The sequence below is a fragment of the Pteropus medius genome, unplaced genomic scaffold (genome assembly GCF_902729225.1).
Source record: "Pteropus medius unplaced genomic scaffold, Ma_sr-lr_union100, whole genome shotgun sequence".
In the NCBI taxonomy this organism is placed as follows: Eukaryota; Metazoa; Chordata; class Mammalia; order Chiroptera; family Pteropodidae; genus Pteropus; species Pteropus medius.
In genome coordinates, this window is record NW_024349804.1 from 4,198,861 (window position 1) to 4,213,254 (window position 14,394).

A 14,394-nucleotide genomic window follows, 5' to 3' on the forward strand; every position below is an offset into this window, starting at 1 on the left:
AAAAAAAAAAAAAAAAAAGGCCACAGGTTGTCATTTCCTCAGAAAACAGATTAGCCCATTAGCCAATCATGTAACGGAATAGTCACACTCTAACTAGTTTAAATAGAGAAGGAATAAACTTTTATTTTAAAGTAATCTTTACATCAGATCTCAAACAGTTGTGATTTCATTACTGCTAAAAAACATGAAAAAGGATTCTGTAGTAAGCGTGTTCAAAATTCAAAGCTTCTTTCTATAAACACTGTCTTTTTGGTACCACACCAGCCATGTTCATATATTTTTATTTGTTTCTGCGGATAAATCTGTGAATTGCTTTATCTTCATCTTACAGAGAAAGAAACTGAAGCTCAGAGTGGTCAATCATTTTGCTCAAATCACACATTTAGAAAATGACTGGGCCATGCTTCCACTTATGATATTCTGACTCCGAGCATATCTGTCTCTTTCTGAGATTAGAAACTTACCATTCATTCCTTAGTATCATATCCCAGAGGCAGAGAAGAAGTCATTGCTTTACATTTAGAGATTCTGAGTATGACAATGAATGGGGAAAAGACTTAACATAGACTACTCATCTGAAAAGGAAACTGGCTAATGAATCTTAAAATTCATGTACTTGTGTTTCCCAAAAGGAAAGCATTGGGATGGATCTGGACAAAGTCTGAAGACAAACCCTAGTTATAGCCCATCCATTCTCTTCTCCAGCACATGCACAGTGACAACTGATATTCACTTAGCATATAAACCCACATTCTTAGTGGGCTGTTGGGACCTGCATACCCTGCATACACATGCACCCATATACACACAGAGTGGTGCATGGGACGTCCAGGGCGACATTACCCTAAGCTCATTCATTCTTTTAAGGCATTTTAAAATGGCATCAGTCTATGGCCATGCCACCCTGAACAAGCCCGATCCCATCTGATCTCGGAAGCTAAGCAGGGTTGGGCCTGGTTGGTACTTGGATGGGTGACCACCTAGGAAGACCAGGTGCTGTAGGCGTAAAAAATAAAAAATGACAGATTGTAAGCTGACAAACTTCTCACAATCTGTGAGGTCAACCAAGGGTTGCCTCATTCAAATAAAACAGAATAAAATAAAAATGACATCAAGAAAAAGCTGCAAATCGACATGGAAACTACTATCACATTGGGATTACAAGTTAAACCAAAGTTCTCCAAAAATGTTTTGGTCATGTATCATCAAGACAATTTTTTGAGTATATGCCCCCACCACTTACAGTTATTCACGTATTTATAAGTTTTTTTGTTACTGACAAAGTAGAGAGTTTTCAAAGTTGAAATAAAAATTTAAATAGAAATTTAAACAGAAAATTCTCACATTTTCTTCCTATTTATCTATGGTCATGCTATTATATAGAATATTTGTGAAAAAAATTTTAAGGAGGCCTCTCAGGGGCAGACACAGCATGATGAGCAGAGGGCAGGCTGCATTTGAGCCCCCATTCTCGTCAGCCATGCTCTTATATAAAATGTCCAATATGTACCCTGATTATAAGGATCACTAAAAAGTACATTATTTTGAGCAATTCTCAAAGGATACATGCATATGACACTGTGAAGACAGAATTAAATCGCAACTGTTTAATGAATTCTTTTCCTGGAATGATTTAGATCCCTAGAAATTATCGGATAAGTGCAAGACATGTATTCATTCATTTGGAAAAACAGTTCTAGTGCCTACTGGCCAAGGCCTGTGCTAGACAATGGGCAAACACCTAAGACTAGATTCAATCTATTTTTCAGCTTAATAGAGAAACAGATGACAAAAACAGATGAGTGATGACTATTTTAACAGGGTCCTGGGCCACCCAGACAAGGGGCACCTAACCTAGCCTTGAGTAAAGCAAAGCCCAGTGAAGGTATAGTCTAAGTTGAGCCCTAAAATAAGAGACAGAAATGAGAATAAGAATTTGAGGCAAAGAAAGGGTAGCTATTCCTCCAGACTTTACAATTTTCCCGTATTTAAATTATTACGAGAAAAGACACATGAAAAAATAAGGAACTAATAAAAAACATTAATTTCTGTTTTTTAAAATGTAAGTGTAATTTAGTGAGAAAAACATGAAACTAGGCTGGCAAGACAATGTGTAGTGCCATTCATTCAAAATATATTTATTGAGCACCTAGATATGCCAGATATTGGTCAGGCATTATGGAAACCATAAAAACATTTTATGCATGCATAAAATGATCATACTGTGGACGCAAAAGAAGTTCTATGGAAAGTAACCTCACAGGGTGATCTGATCATAAATTCCTAACTGGGAAGTTTATGGTGGGTAGTCACATTCCAGTCATATAACTTTTTAGCAAAAGGTTTATCTTTGCCATAAGCAAGCCCCGTCCATTGTTTCTGTGCATCTAAGTTAACATGCCTTTGAAATAAGCATAACCGGTTGCCCACAAGAGAGCACATGATCCTGTTAAGTACCTTATAATACATTCCTCACTCTGTTTTGTCTCACCTTCATCATCTTCCTTACATTTCCTTTTTAATTTCAAATGCATAAAAGAAACTGCAAAATTGCCATTCTCTGGAGCATCTGACTTCTTGCTTGCCAGCAATTATCAGTTTTGGCTCAAAGAGACGCTTGTGAAAATTCTCTACTGGTTTAGATGTTGCTTATGTCAACAATACAAATACACAAGTCTTTAAAACCAGTTAAGGAAAATATCCTTATAGTGTTCGGATGTGTAAAGAGAAGGTGAATTAATCTGAAGGATCACAGAAGGCTTCCCAGAGGAAGTGATGTTTAAACTGTTTATGTGAAGGATCTAAAGAGAATAAACAATGACTAGGTATAGGAAGGCAGCAGAAATTTGAGCTACAGGCCTAAGAATCTGCTATGCAAAGGTCCTGTGGAAGTGAAAAGCCAGGCGTACCTCTGCCTCTGCAGCTGGAACACAAAGAGGAGAGTAAGAAAGTCAGGGTGGAGTGAGAGTGAGGAGCAGGGTATGCAGGTCCCAAAGCCCACGAAGAATGTGGGCTTATATGCTAAGTGCCATGCCACTAAGAGAGTCCTTTAACCTCTGTAGGGTACATGCAACTCCTCCTTCCATTCCTCCTTCCTTTCCTTCAACAAACTGATCGACCAGCTACCAGTCTCCCATGTGTAGGAAGATATAGGAAGAAAATGCACTATTATGACCACTCAGAATCCAGCAATGAAGAAAAACAGAGTCTCTGTTCTCATGAGGCTCATACTTTCGAGGAGGAAGAAGATAAAGAGATCTGTAAAATAGCATAAATAATATCCACATCACAAGGGTTTCTGTAAGCATCATAGGAGATTATTTGATTAAACAGTTAATAAAATATCAACTGTTATGATTTTTAAAAAAAGACCTTTATGAGTTTTTTTCTTGGATATACTAACTTAGAGGGGGTGACAAGGCACCGCTGTGGAATTGTACTGTAAAAGTCTGGAAGTAGAAAATTGAAGTACAGATGAGATAAAGACTAAAATAATTCTGACCAAGAAAGTACAACAATAGCAACTACTCAGAAGAAGCCTGTATTATGTGCTGGGCACTGGGCCTTACACAGATTTTATTTTTAATCATCACAAAACCCTGATAGGTAGGCTCTATTATCCCTGCATGTGAAAATGAGGCACAAAGAAATCAATAATTCTAAGAGATTCAGTTTTATGCACTTGCTGTAATAGCAACGTCTCCAAATTTCTATGGTAAAATCAAATGAAAAACTAAAGTTTTTAACCATAGTAGACAGTGTTGATTACTTTCCTACATCGATCGGCTCTCCCTCCCCTTTCTTAATAAATCCTGATCTCATTCAGTTACCCAAAAGTCCAGAGAGATGTCTTAACTAGTTTAAATCAATCACCACATGGCTTTTTCTTTTTTTTTTGCATCTCTTGGTCTACAGTTATGCATCTCACCCAAGTTGGTTCAATCGATTAAAGGAAGGCATTTGGAATCCATTTTAGCAGGAGATATCTCCTCCCCTACCTCTTTCCCTTCGTTTCTTTCTTTTCTCATTCCCTTCTTCCTCTCTCCTCCACTGAATATGAAACAGGAGGCATGAAGCCCTAAATGATGGCCATTTTGAGACCAGGAGCAAAGCCTTAGGACAAGCTGACATTGAGAATGGAAAAATGAAAAGACAGAAAGAAATGAAAATCTATGGTTTGACCTTTTTGAACTTCTTGCTCTGTGATATAATTGTCCTTACTATTGAAGCCAGATGCAGACAAGTGTCATAGTCATTTGCAAGCGAAAGCATATAGCTAATCCACTAACCATAACCATCTATTTTTCTATGCTTAAATAGTTTTATTGAAAAATTAAAGAAAACAAGAGCTTTTTAAATAAGCATCCACGATTAGCTGGCTGACATGAAATATTATTTTGGGTATAGATATCATCATCCCAGCATTTCAAAAACTCAAGTGAAATGTTCTACTTTTCAAGCCCATGATTAAAGCACACAAATTCAATAGAGTATCAGTGTTTCTAATAACACACTAATGATACTTGTTGAGAATTTAAGTGTAAGCACTTTAGTAATAGCACAAACTCAATCTTCACAGCAACCCAACAAGATATATAGTATATTACCTTCACTTACGAGATAAGGAAACCAAGCCAGGGGAACGATTCCCATGCAGCACATCGAGGACCCTATCCTATCTGTCCACGAAAACCTGGCTCTCTTTACCACAGCATGCTCGCTTACATGCCATTTCTTTTTAAGTTCTAAAATAAATTAACATAACATGCTCCCATAATAAACATGATGCAATACAATAACTATACCAATTGTTTATCTGGACATTGCATTGACTTATCATTCTGCATACATAAACATGCTCACATTTTTTTCAAATGTGAACTGTTTAAAAATCAGATACGGTGTTACTGAAGTTTTTTTGTTTGTTTGTTTTTTCCCTAGAAGGAAATTTTCTGTCTCAATGACAGAAATTTCACTTGGAGGAAATTTCTTCCTAAATCTTTCTAACAAGCATTTATGGAGCCTCTATCATGTGTTTAGTGAAATGGTAGGTGCTTTGGGGAGCATAAAAATTAAAAAGACTTAGATGCTGTCACCAGAAGCTTGACTTCTAGAAGGAGAGAGAGAGGAACACTCACTCTGATACAATACAGCTGTTACATAAAACTAACAGAGGCACAAGAAAGACTGTGAGGCACCACTGTGAGGCAAGCAGGCTCAAACTAAATTCTCCAAAAAAAAGCCTCAGAGAAGGGAGATAGATTTGAGCTCATTACATACAATCTTAAAGTAAGTTCATTTAGTCAACAAAGCAGTCCCAACGATGGACCAGGACCTAACATGAAAGTGAGATAAATAAAATATGACCTCTGCTATAATATTCTCTTGAGACACAAGGCATACTATCAGCAAAAAGGGGAATGGGAGGTATTCTGTCAGGCAGTAAAGGAGAAGGAAGAAACGCACCAGGAAAGAGGCATAACCTGCGCTAGGCTAGCGTGTGAGACCTCCAAATGGAGCTCATGATTTGCCTGAGGCATTGAGTAAATGGGGTCACGTTTTCTTCAGTGAAATCAAGTAGGCCTTCATGGTGGAGAGGGCACGATCTGGGTCTTGGGTAGTGAACAGAAGATTGCCTGGTGAAGAAGACACAGAAAATAATCAGAAGCAAAAGTCCAGAGACTCAGAAGTAGCTAATTTGTATAATTTTTCAAGTATATGGTATAATAAGAAAATATCGAGAAATAAGAATGATAATATGGGGCCACCGAGGAAACAGAGAAGGCCAAGGGAGGAGTTTAGACAACAGACACTGGGCAAAGGTTTAGAGGAAAATAATAGTTCTATTAAGTTACTAGCCCTATAATGGTGGGCAGGTAATTCACTTAACCACTTTAGGCTACGGTCATTTCATCTTTAAGACTGAGGCAGAGATATATAATTATCGGCATCCCTTTGAAGGTAATATATAGGGAAACGTTTTGTTAAATCTAAACTGCTACGCTAATATACAAAATGCTTTTTGACAGGGGAAAACCCATAACCGTCGCTGTACTTTAAGAAGACACCTCTGGCCGTTGGGCAGACGATGGTGTGGGCGAAGAAATCAGAGAGCAGGGGAGCCTAGTTCGGAAGTGAGCTAAAGACAGGGGAAGGAGAAGACGGATGGATGTGGTCCGCGGAAGGTAAAACGTCGACAGAACTTGACAGCGGTGATAAGAGAGAGGAAATGAGTCAAGGTGACACTGAGCTTCGAGCTCGGATAACTGACAGGATGGGGTGGGAAAGAGAAGGCGACAAGCTTCCTGTAAGTACCTATGTGTGCGCGGCTAACAGGGCACAAAACATGGTGAGAATTTAAAGCAGATTATAACCCATGAATTTTTAGTATTTTTACCTAATTAAAAGAAACTGTTGTCCCCAGTCCAGTTCACATATGTGGTTCAGTGCACTGCACTGTATTCAAATGCAAGACCTGCCGACTGGGCCGACTACATCAGGTCTTTGGGCCCCAGCGTTCTCATCTGTCATTTGGTTCTCCTTCCTGTTGTTGAAGATCAAGTGAGTAGTAACTAGTACCATGAACAAGGCAGAGGTCCCGTGTCACGTACTCAGTCAGTGAGAGCTACGCTGCTGACTTCAACACGTCCATCCTCATCGCCACCTCTTCCTCCAATCAGGAAATATTTCCCTGCATGGAATGAAGGGTGTATTGAAGCACCGAAGTTTCTACATAGTGGTCTATAGTCTGCCTCCAGCCATACATTGGAAATGTCTGTGTGCTTTTCCCATTTAAAAAAAAAAAAAGAGAGAGAGAGAGAGAGAACTTTGATTTGGGGCAAGAAAAATAACAATGGGTAGTATGATCTCCTGAGTGGTTTCTACAAACTACAACTAAATCACGATTACAGGCCGAGCACACTCCGTGGATGCAAACTTCACTCTGTCTGCTAAATGGTCTCTCAGGCCAAAGATCAGCAAAGGGTCGCTCACCCTACACCTCAGGCTTCATCACTGACTCCCCCTCACTGCCTTGCCCTCCACGACACAGTCCTTGACATCCCAGCTCCCCAGCTGAGCTGTCATGATGCACTGTCTCTGCAGGGCTGGATGTACTAAGATGACATAATGGCTCTTTAAGTGCGGGCACTGGGAATTCCCCTCTACCCCTTATACAGGGAAGATCATTTAAGTGGACTAAATTGCTGAATTTAATACAGTGACCAAACACAAAAGCCTAATAAAAATGTCAGAAGTACATGCTCTGGAATGGCGAAGAATTGTAGAAATGCGCTAAATGGGCTAAGCTAAATGTGCCTTACATACTCACATAAGGCAGGATACTCATGACGAGATCAAACCGGCTGTCTCGGTTGCTTCCTATCATTTTAGTAATTTTGTAGCACGGTTATTTTACTTGTAAATTAAACAAAACCACACACAGAGACAAATATATAAAAATATCAAGGAAGAATTGATAAACACTATAAAAGATGTCATAGAGTAGCCTTTTCTGCAGGCTCTCATAGACACTCAATACCCCCATAAGGAAATTGGTACAAAAAGCCACCTATGCATAAGCGCATATCTTATATTGACATAAGATATATTGATTAAACAAGCTTACAGATCGCTACTCTCTAAACTTAAACACTATCAAGGGAGAACAAATGCAAAGATATTTTAAAAATTAAAGCTTCGAATGCTCTCTAAGCTCATTTGTCATGAAAGCTGACTCTGAATCCATACTGCCTACACTTTTCCGTCAGCCTGTGAATATCTGAGTGTCCACTCTGCGTGAACACTGTTCTCTGATGAACAGAAAGAATATGCCCAAGCCCTCATAGAGTGTACAACATAGGGAAAGGATTCTGTTAACAAAGTAATAATCATAATAGAAAAGTGAAACCATTTCTACACTATATTCGACTTAGTCAAAGTAGCATACTTTTAATTCCCCAAGCTTAGCAGTGTGTGGATTATTACATTAAAAAGGACGGGAGCACATCTGCACATTACAAGGTGTCTGTTGTTCGGTAGTGCACAGCCACACCTGGAAAGGGACCCCACTCCCCAGGTAGGGTGGTGGCATCCTCTGAGCGGCAGCGGTCCCTGTTGAGAGAAAGTAAAGCAGTGCCTGATTAGCAACAAGTGGGATTTCGACATTCCAGAAGCAGGACTGGGAGGATAGAAAACTCCATGAAAATGGAGAACTGAAACGCATAGAAAGAAAGATGCAGCAGCAGCCTGGAACATGTCTCTGCACGGCGAGGCTTCTCAGTCTAATACTGGGGGGTGAGGGTGGGGGTGGAACTCAGCCCCAAACCAGAAAGCAATAACAAATGATTTTAACAGATGGCAAGGGATGTTTGGTTATTTTTTTCCTCAGTGAATTCAAGAATCGTTTGATTCACAAAAAGACATTTAACGTCAATTGAACCCTGTGTATCACCCCTAATTCTCTCAATGACTCCGTGACACTGATGCTCTAATCATCTGCATCTTGAAGAAGAGGACACTGAGGCAGAGGGGTTAAAAAAGGTGCTCCCAGTCACACAGCTAGGAAGCTTTGAAGCTAGGATTCAAATTCTGACAGTTGTTGCCAAGCCTGTAAATCATTCATTCGACCAATTTCTTGTGCACCGACTACTAGTCTCTACCTTCGTGAAACTTGCATTTAATTGGGACAACCATATAAACAAGTAAAATATACAGTATGATAGATGGCGATGGAACCTAAAGAGAAAAAGAACATAGAATGCCAAGTTCATCTTCAAAGATGGGCTGAAAAGAATAGATTTTTCAAGCCCGTGCACTGTAAAAATTTATTTAATTGACCACATTGGTATCGGATTTCATTAACCAATGTCACCATAAAAAATAAATTAATTAATTAATTCATTAAAAATAAATTTTAAACTTCGACCTCCCATGTCTAAAATGGTTTCCAATTTTTAATTAGAATTCACAAAGAGCTGTTATTCTTTGGAACAGTGAAAGGTCATCCTTGTCATCTGGCTTAACTAGTGTAAGTGTGGGGAGCAGAGGAAGAGGAGGACTTGTATAGTCCAATAACTTTGAGAAACAAATTTTTTAAAGTTAAACACATGTTGTATGGCGCAATTCCTTGGGGACTAACGTGAAGTGCACACTGCAGTCACCAAGGGGATATGACTTTCATTATTTCCTAACACATCTGACCACAGAATGCATCTCTCTTGTATCACTGGACACTTTAGGAATCACTGCTTTGAAATATAATAAAGATAAGAAATCAGTACAGCAATAAATTCAAGGCACTCAAATCACATAGGCTTGAGAACTGGGGAGAAGAGCGATACTTTAAAAAGTCTAAATCTGAATCATTTTATAATAATAGAACAAAAGTAACTTGCAATAGACACCATACGGGTGATGTGGGTGTAACACCTATCTGGGAATAACTAAACTTCTAGCAAAACACGTTTATCTACACTTTAATAGTGTCAATAAACCAGGTCACTTAATTTAGAAAATAAAGTAATATCTGGATTCTATTGTTTTTGGCCACACTCTTCTCTTTAAATTAGTGTATGTTTTTTGAATGAGGAAGGGTGAAGAATAACATCTGTCCATTTTAATAACATTGTTATATTTATACTTCTTTTTAGCTTCTCTCTCATATGTAGTTCAAGTTCTTCACCTGATTTTGACCTAGTATCTCATCTCAGGACAGCAGAATGGCATCTGATAACTGAGGAAAGAACAAGAAATAATGTTGATTAATCGTCTTACTGCCCCCATTGTATAAGACTGTAAGACTGACGAGAATGAAGAAAAAAAATCTTTTCAGACTCTCTCAGGTGAAAACACTTGCCCTAAAATATGATAATTGGTATACTTTGTGATTTTTAATGTAATTATTGTAGCTACAAGTGTTATTCAGAGAACTTCGCCTTTTCCAACACTATTTGCTGCAGTAATTTCCCGGCGTCAACGAAATTCCAGAGGATTACATGGTGGGTGGGGAGAGAAAAAAAAGTATTTCCTTTTATCAAATGTAACTGTGTTGCTTTCTCATTCCCTCACGTTCCTGTGTAATAAAAGAAGAATCCAGGGTGGTCATTTGGAGTACCTGATTAACAACTTTCCTCGAAACTATTCATTAGGTGTGGAATTCACTCCCTTTAAGGAGAGAGAGAGAGAAAACCACACCAACTCAGAGGTGAGCTTGTCTTTTAGAAACAGATTCCAGATTTCAGTTGCCTTCAGGGTATTCGGGTCCTATACATTCTACTCTCCTCAAAAGGTCAGGAAAATTCAATTGTCCAGGGTGCACAATACATGTGCTAGAGAGAATTACAGAAAATGATGATCCCTGTTCTCCAACCTGTCTAAATCAAAAGACAGTAACACAAATAGGCACATAAAACCTGCATTAACCAACTCCATTATCTTCCCTTGATTTGCCTTGTTTAGTTTTTAACTCATTTCTTCATGCTGCCGTTAACGATGTTTGAGAGGTAGGTGATTACTGAAACCACTTCAGTTGTACACCACTTACCTTACATTGTGGGATTATCAAGCGTCAGGATAACCACTTAATAAAGCATAACCATCAAATCTCCTTTAATTACTTTTTTTAACCTAAGCCTTCAAACAATTCACATTTAATAGCAAAGCCGAGCAAAATGTAAGCAGGCAATATTTGTCTAGTAAAGAAACTGCCTTTATTTTCTAAATTGCTAATAGGAGAGAGAACAATCTCAAACTCATTTATCCACAATCTAATTACCTAATTCCTGGTTTATTATCATGAATAATTCTACCATTATCATTTGTGCAAGTCCTGTGAAGCGTTCTCTATAAATTTTTGAAAGAGAGCTAGAACAAATCTGTGATATATTTTGATTTCCTCTCCTTCCCTCAATTTTGTTTGAGCATCCCCTAGAGACCCTTGTGATAAACTCTGGTGATGTGACCTACTATGTACTTGAATAAGCAAAGAAGCTGTTTCTCAAAAAGAGACCAAGTACTTTTGCTCAGAATCTGCAGCTAGTGACCAGAAGAGCAAGGGACATAACTAGTATGTCTTCTGACTCCTGGTCCAGTGTTGTTTTCATGCCACATATATTTTATTCCAAATTCAAACTATTGTTCGCAGACGTTTTTCAGGCTTAATTTCCGACAGGCGTTCAGTCAGAAAGCCTTTTTTAACCAACCTGCATTAGGCTAGATGCTACATGTAAAGCAAAGACAAACATAAGAAAAGAGTCATTGCAAAGTTCACACATTAGGATTAGAGACTAATACTTAACAGCACATCGTATGAGACAGTAACTGTCGTTTTAATAATAAAAACAAAATGAAATACTTAGCACTTACTATATGTCGAGCATCATACTAAGCCTTAAATTAGTCATTTAGTGAACAATTTACACAATACTTCCATGAAGTAAGTTCTACTACCCTCATTTTACACAAGGGAGAATTGAGGCACAGGGCATGTAACTGAGTGACACTCTCAAGGTTACACAAAGATTCAAACCCTAGCAGTCCGCGACAACAGTCTGTATTCGTAACTACTACAATATAATGGATGACCGATCATTTGGAGAGAATTGAAGCAGTTAAGAAAGGTTTGATTAGAGGAGGTGAAGTTTATAGGAGGTTAAACTACTATAAATTGAAAGCCAAAAAAAAAGGGGGTCCAGAAATGAGCCGGAAATTCCCAAGCACTATCGGGAAAACTAGTTTGCCTGGGAAGTAATGAACACATACGCTGTGATAAAATTAAAGAGGCAATGTAGAACTAGATTACAATGGTTCTTGAAAGTCAGGCAAAAGAGTTTTATGCAAAAGAGAAGTTAATTTTTACTAACCTAATCACTACAGAAAGTAGAGTGTTTCTAGATATCCTGTTTCCTAATCTGAATACATACAATGGTTTTGATAGAATAACTATCAAGGATATTTGTTAAAGCATAATTTTTTATGTTTCAAACAGTTATTCCTATTTTTTTTAAGATGCAAATCTGGAGACTTTATCTAAAATAAATCTTGGAATCTCTCTTTTTAGTTTCTGGTTAGAGATTCCAATTAATTAATGAATAAAATTTGAACACTGACTTTCTAGCATAATAACATATTATTGGCATTCTTAGTGTAAAGCAACACATTTACCTATGTTAATTTCCCTAAATATTTATTCTCCAAGCATTTTGAACATTGGCAAAATGTTTATATTTCTATAGCTCTTAGTATCCCCAACTCCCAACCCCACACACACACACACACACACACACACACACACACACACACACACATCACCATGTTGGCTTTGAAAATATTGGTTGATATAATGAACGATATCATTTAGAATATACTGAGTATCCAATATGTTACATAACTGAGTTTTGTTACTCCTCTCGTTCTCTGTTTCTCTTTCATACTTTTAAACTTTTGAGCATTTTGTGTCTTGCAACTACTTCAATCAAAAAGCCAATCCTTATGAAAAGGAAATAAAGTTTATAAAGCAATATTCCTATTTGAGGCCTTTTGTTATTACCATGTGGGTAGAGAAGCAGCTTTGGGGAGAGAAAGATCGATGTGGGTTTAAAAAAAAATGAGGATAGTTTTGAAGAAAAGCTGAAACTTGATAGAAGTAAGGAGAGCATATAACATTGTACAAAGTGCCTATATAATGCTCGGCAGTATTTTGTAAATGAGAATCTAATTCTTGGTTCAAAGCAGGGCTTTCTATTAAGAGATTTTAATAACATTCAATCCCCCTTGCACTCTTTTACCATGAATAATACAGAAAAGCTGGTTTTATCCTGAGGCATTTGAATTTAAACTTTAATAAAAAGGATAAACTTTTTTAGTTTCAGTATGAATAAAAATAGTGCACTTAGAAAAACCACACTGTAATGGCATGTTCATTTCTGGAAAATTTTTTAAAAGATTTTAACAGCAAGTATTTAGTAAATACGGGATTTTTAAAAGTTTCATATACTTGAAATGAAGTTGTGTATCCAGATAAAATGAGAGAACTAACAGATGTAAATTCTAATAATACTTTTAGAAAAATAAAGTGTGCAGCTGCCCTTGACAGTACATAATAATATTTCCCAAATGTTATTAATTGGCCTCAAGACCATTCCTTTTTGGGTTAACTGTTTCAATGAAAGATCAAGAATAAATTAAGGTATTTAATAACATCTAATCTTTTAGTAATTAATGAAGTAGATCTGAATTTTCATATTAATGGCATCATCCTTCCTATTGTCTCCATGCAGTATAAATCTCTTTCATTATGATAGTAACCATCTCGAATTAAATAATGATGAGGATAATATAATAATGTACCTTTTTTCCCCACAGAATCTGCTGGCCTGTGATTATCTACTTTAAGCCTGATTCTTAAAACAATGTAACTATAGTTTAAAAGATGTAAAATATGATTTATTAATATTCTAAACGTATTGGGTAAACTAGGTGGCAATTTTAAATGTTTTACAGCAGAAAGTTTACAATGTAAATTATATAAAATTTAATGTTAAATGTTTACAAAAAAATAAAGTGTTCAATTAAGATGTATTTTAATGTATTAGTCTAGAAACCTTTTAAACAAGCACACCAGAGTTAAAATGTAATTTAAATTAATATTTTTTTTAAAAAAGGGTCAAGGTTAAACTGTTTGTCTTCCTTAAAAAGTTTATAATGTCTTTTGTGTCTCTACTCACAAAAAGAAAACTCCACAAAACTTGGATATTAAAACCTCCCAGGAAACCAACAATAAAAGCTGCTAAGAATTTCACAAGTTTTTTTTTTCCTTAGGTGTTAATTAAATGATCATTTAACACCGAAATGTAAACACAACATTTTCATCTCCTGACAGCTCAGCCTATTATAAATCCGGGGTAATAAAAGTCTTGGTGTTAATTCTCTGAACCAAGTTCCCACAACACTCTAAGATGCCTTGTCGTGTCTAAGGTTAAGCATGTAGACACAAAACAAAGCTTGTGCCTACTCGACTTCCAGTCCAATTTTCCCATCGCCCAGTGACCTAGGTAACACTTGGCGCGATAAAGAATAAATTTAATTTCTCCAGCATTTTGTGAGGATTAGGAACAATTGTTGGCTTGCAATGACTTTTTATCCTTGGATTCCTTTTCCTCCCGAGCATTCCTTCGGTCCTAAAAGAGAATTCTGATGGTTTAAGACATAGAACAAACAGAACTTTAAATTAGGCTTTTTTTTCAATCAATTGGAACTGTTGAAGGGGAAGCAATCAACCTTCCTGTGTGCTGTTCTCAGCTATTCACATACTTCAAGCTTTAATCTTTCACTAGTAGAAGAAACCTATCATGACAGGGCAAAGATATCTTTTCCCATTCTGTTTCCAGACTTATT

General features: G+C 37.2%; 1 protein-coding gene and 1 non-coding gene across 5 annotated transcripts in view; one reads left to right on the forward strand and one right to left on the reverse strand.

Moving 5' to 3' along the window:
- SLIT2 (slit guidance ligand 2) overlaps positions 1 to 14,394 on the reverse strand; it is a 322,457-nt gene that overhangs the window by 284,684 nt on the left and 23,379 nt on the right. The window lies entirely within an intron of this gene.
- LOC120583038 (5S ribosomal RNA) lies at positions 887 to 1,005 on the forward strand. The gene has a single exon (XR_005647705.1). It is a non-coding gene; the product is annotated as a 5S ribosomal RNA (ribosomal RNA).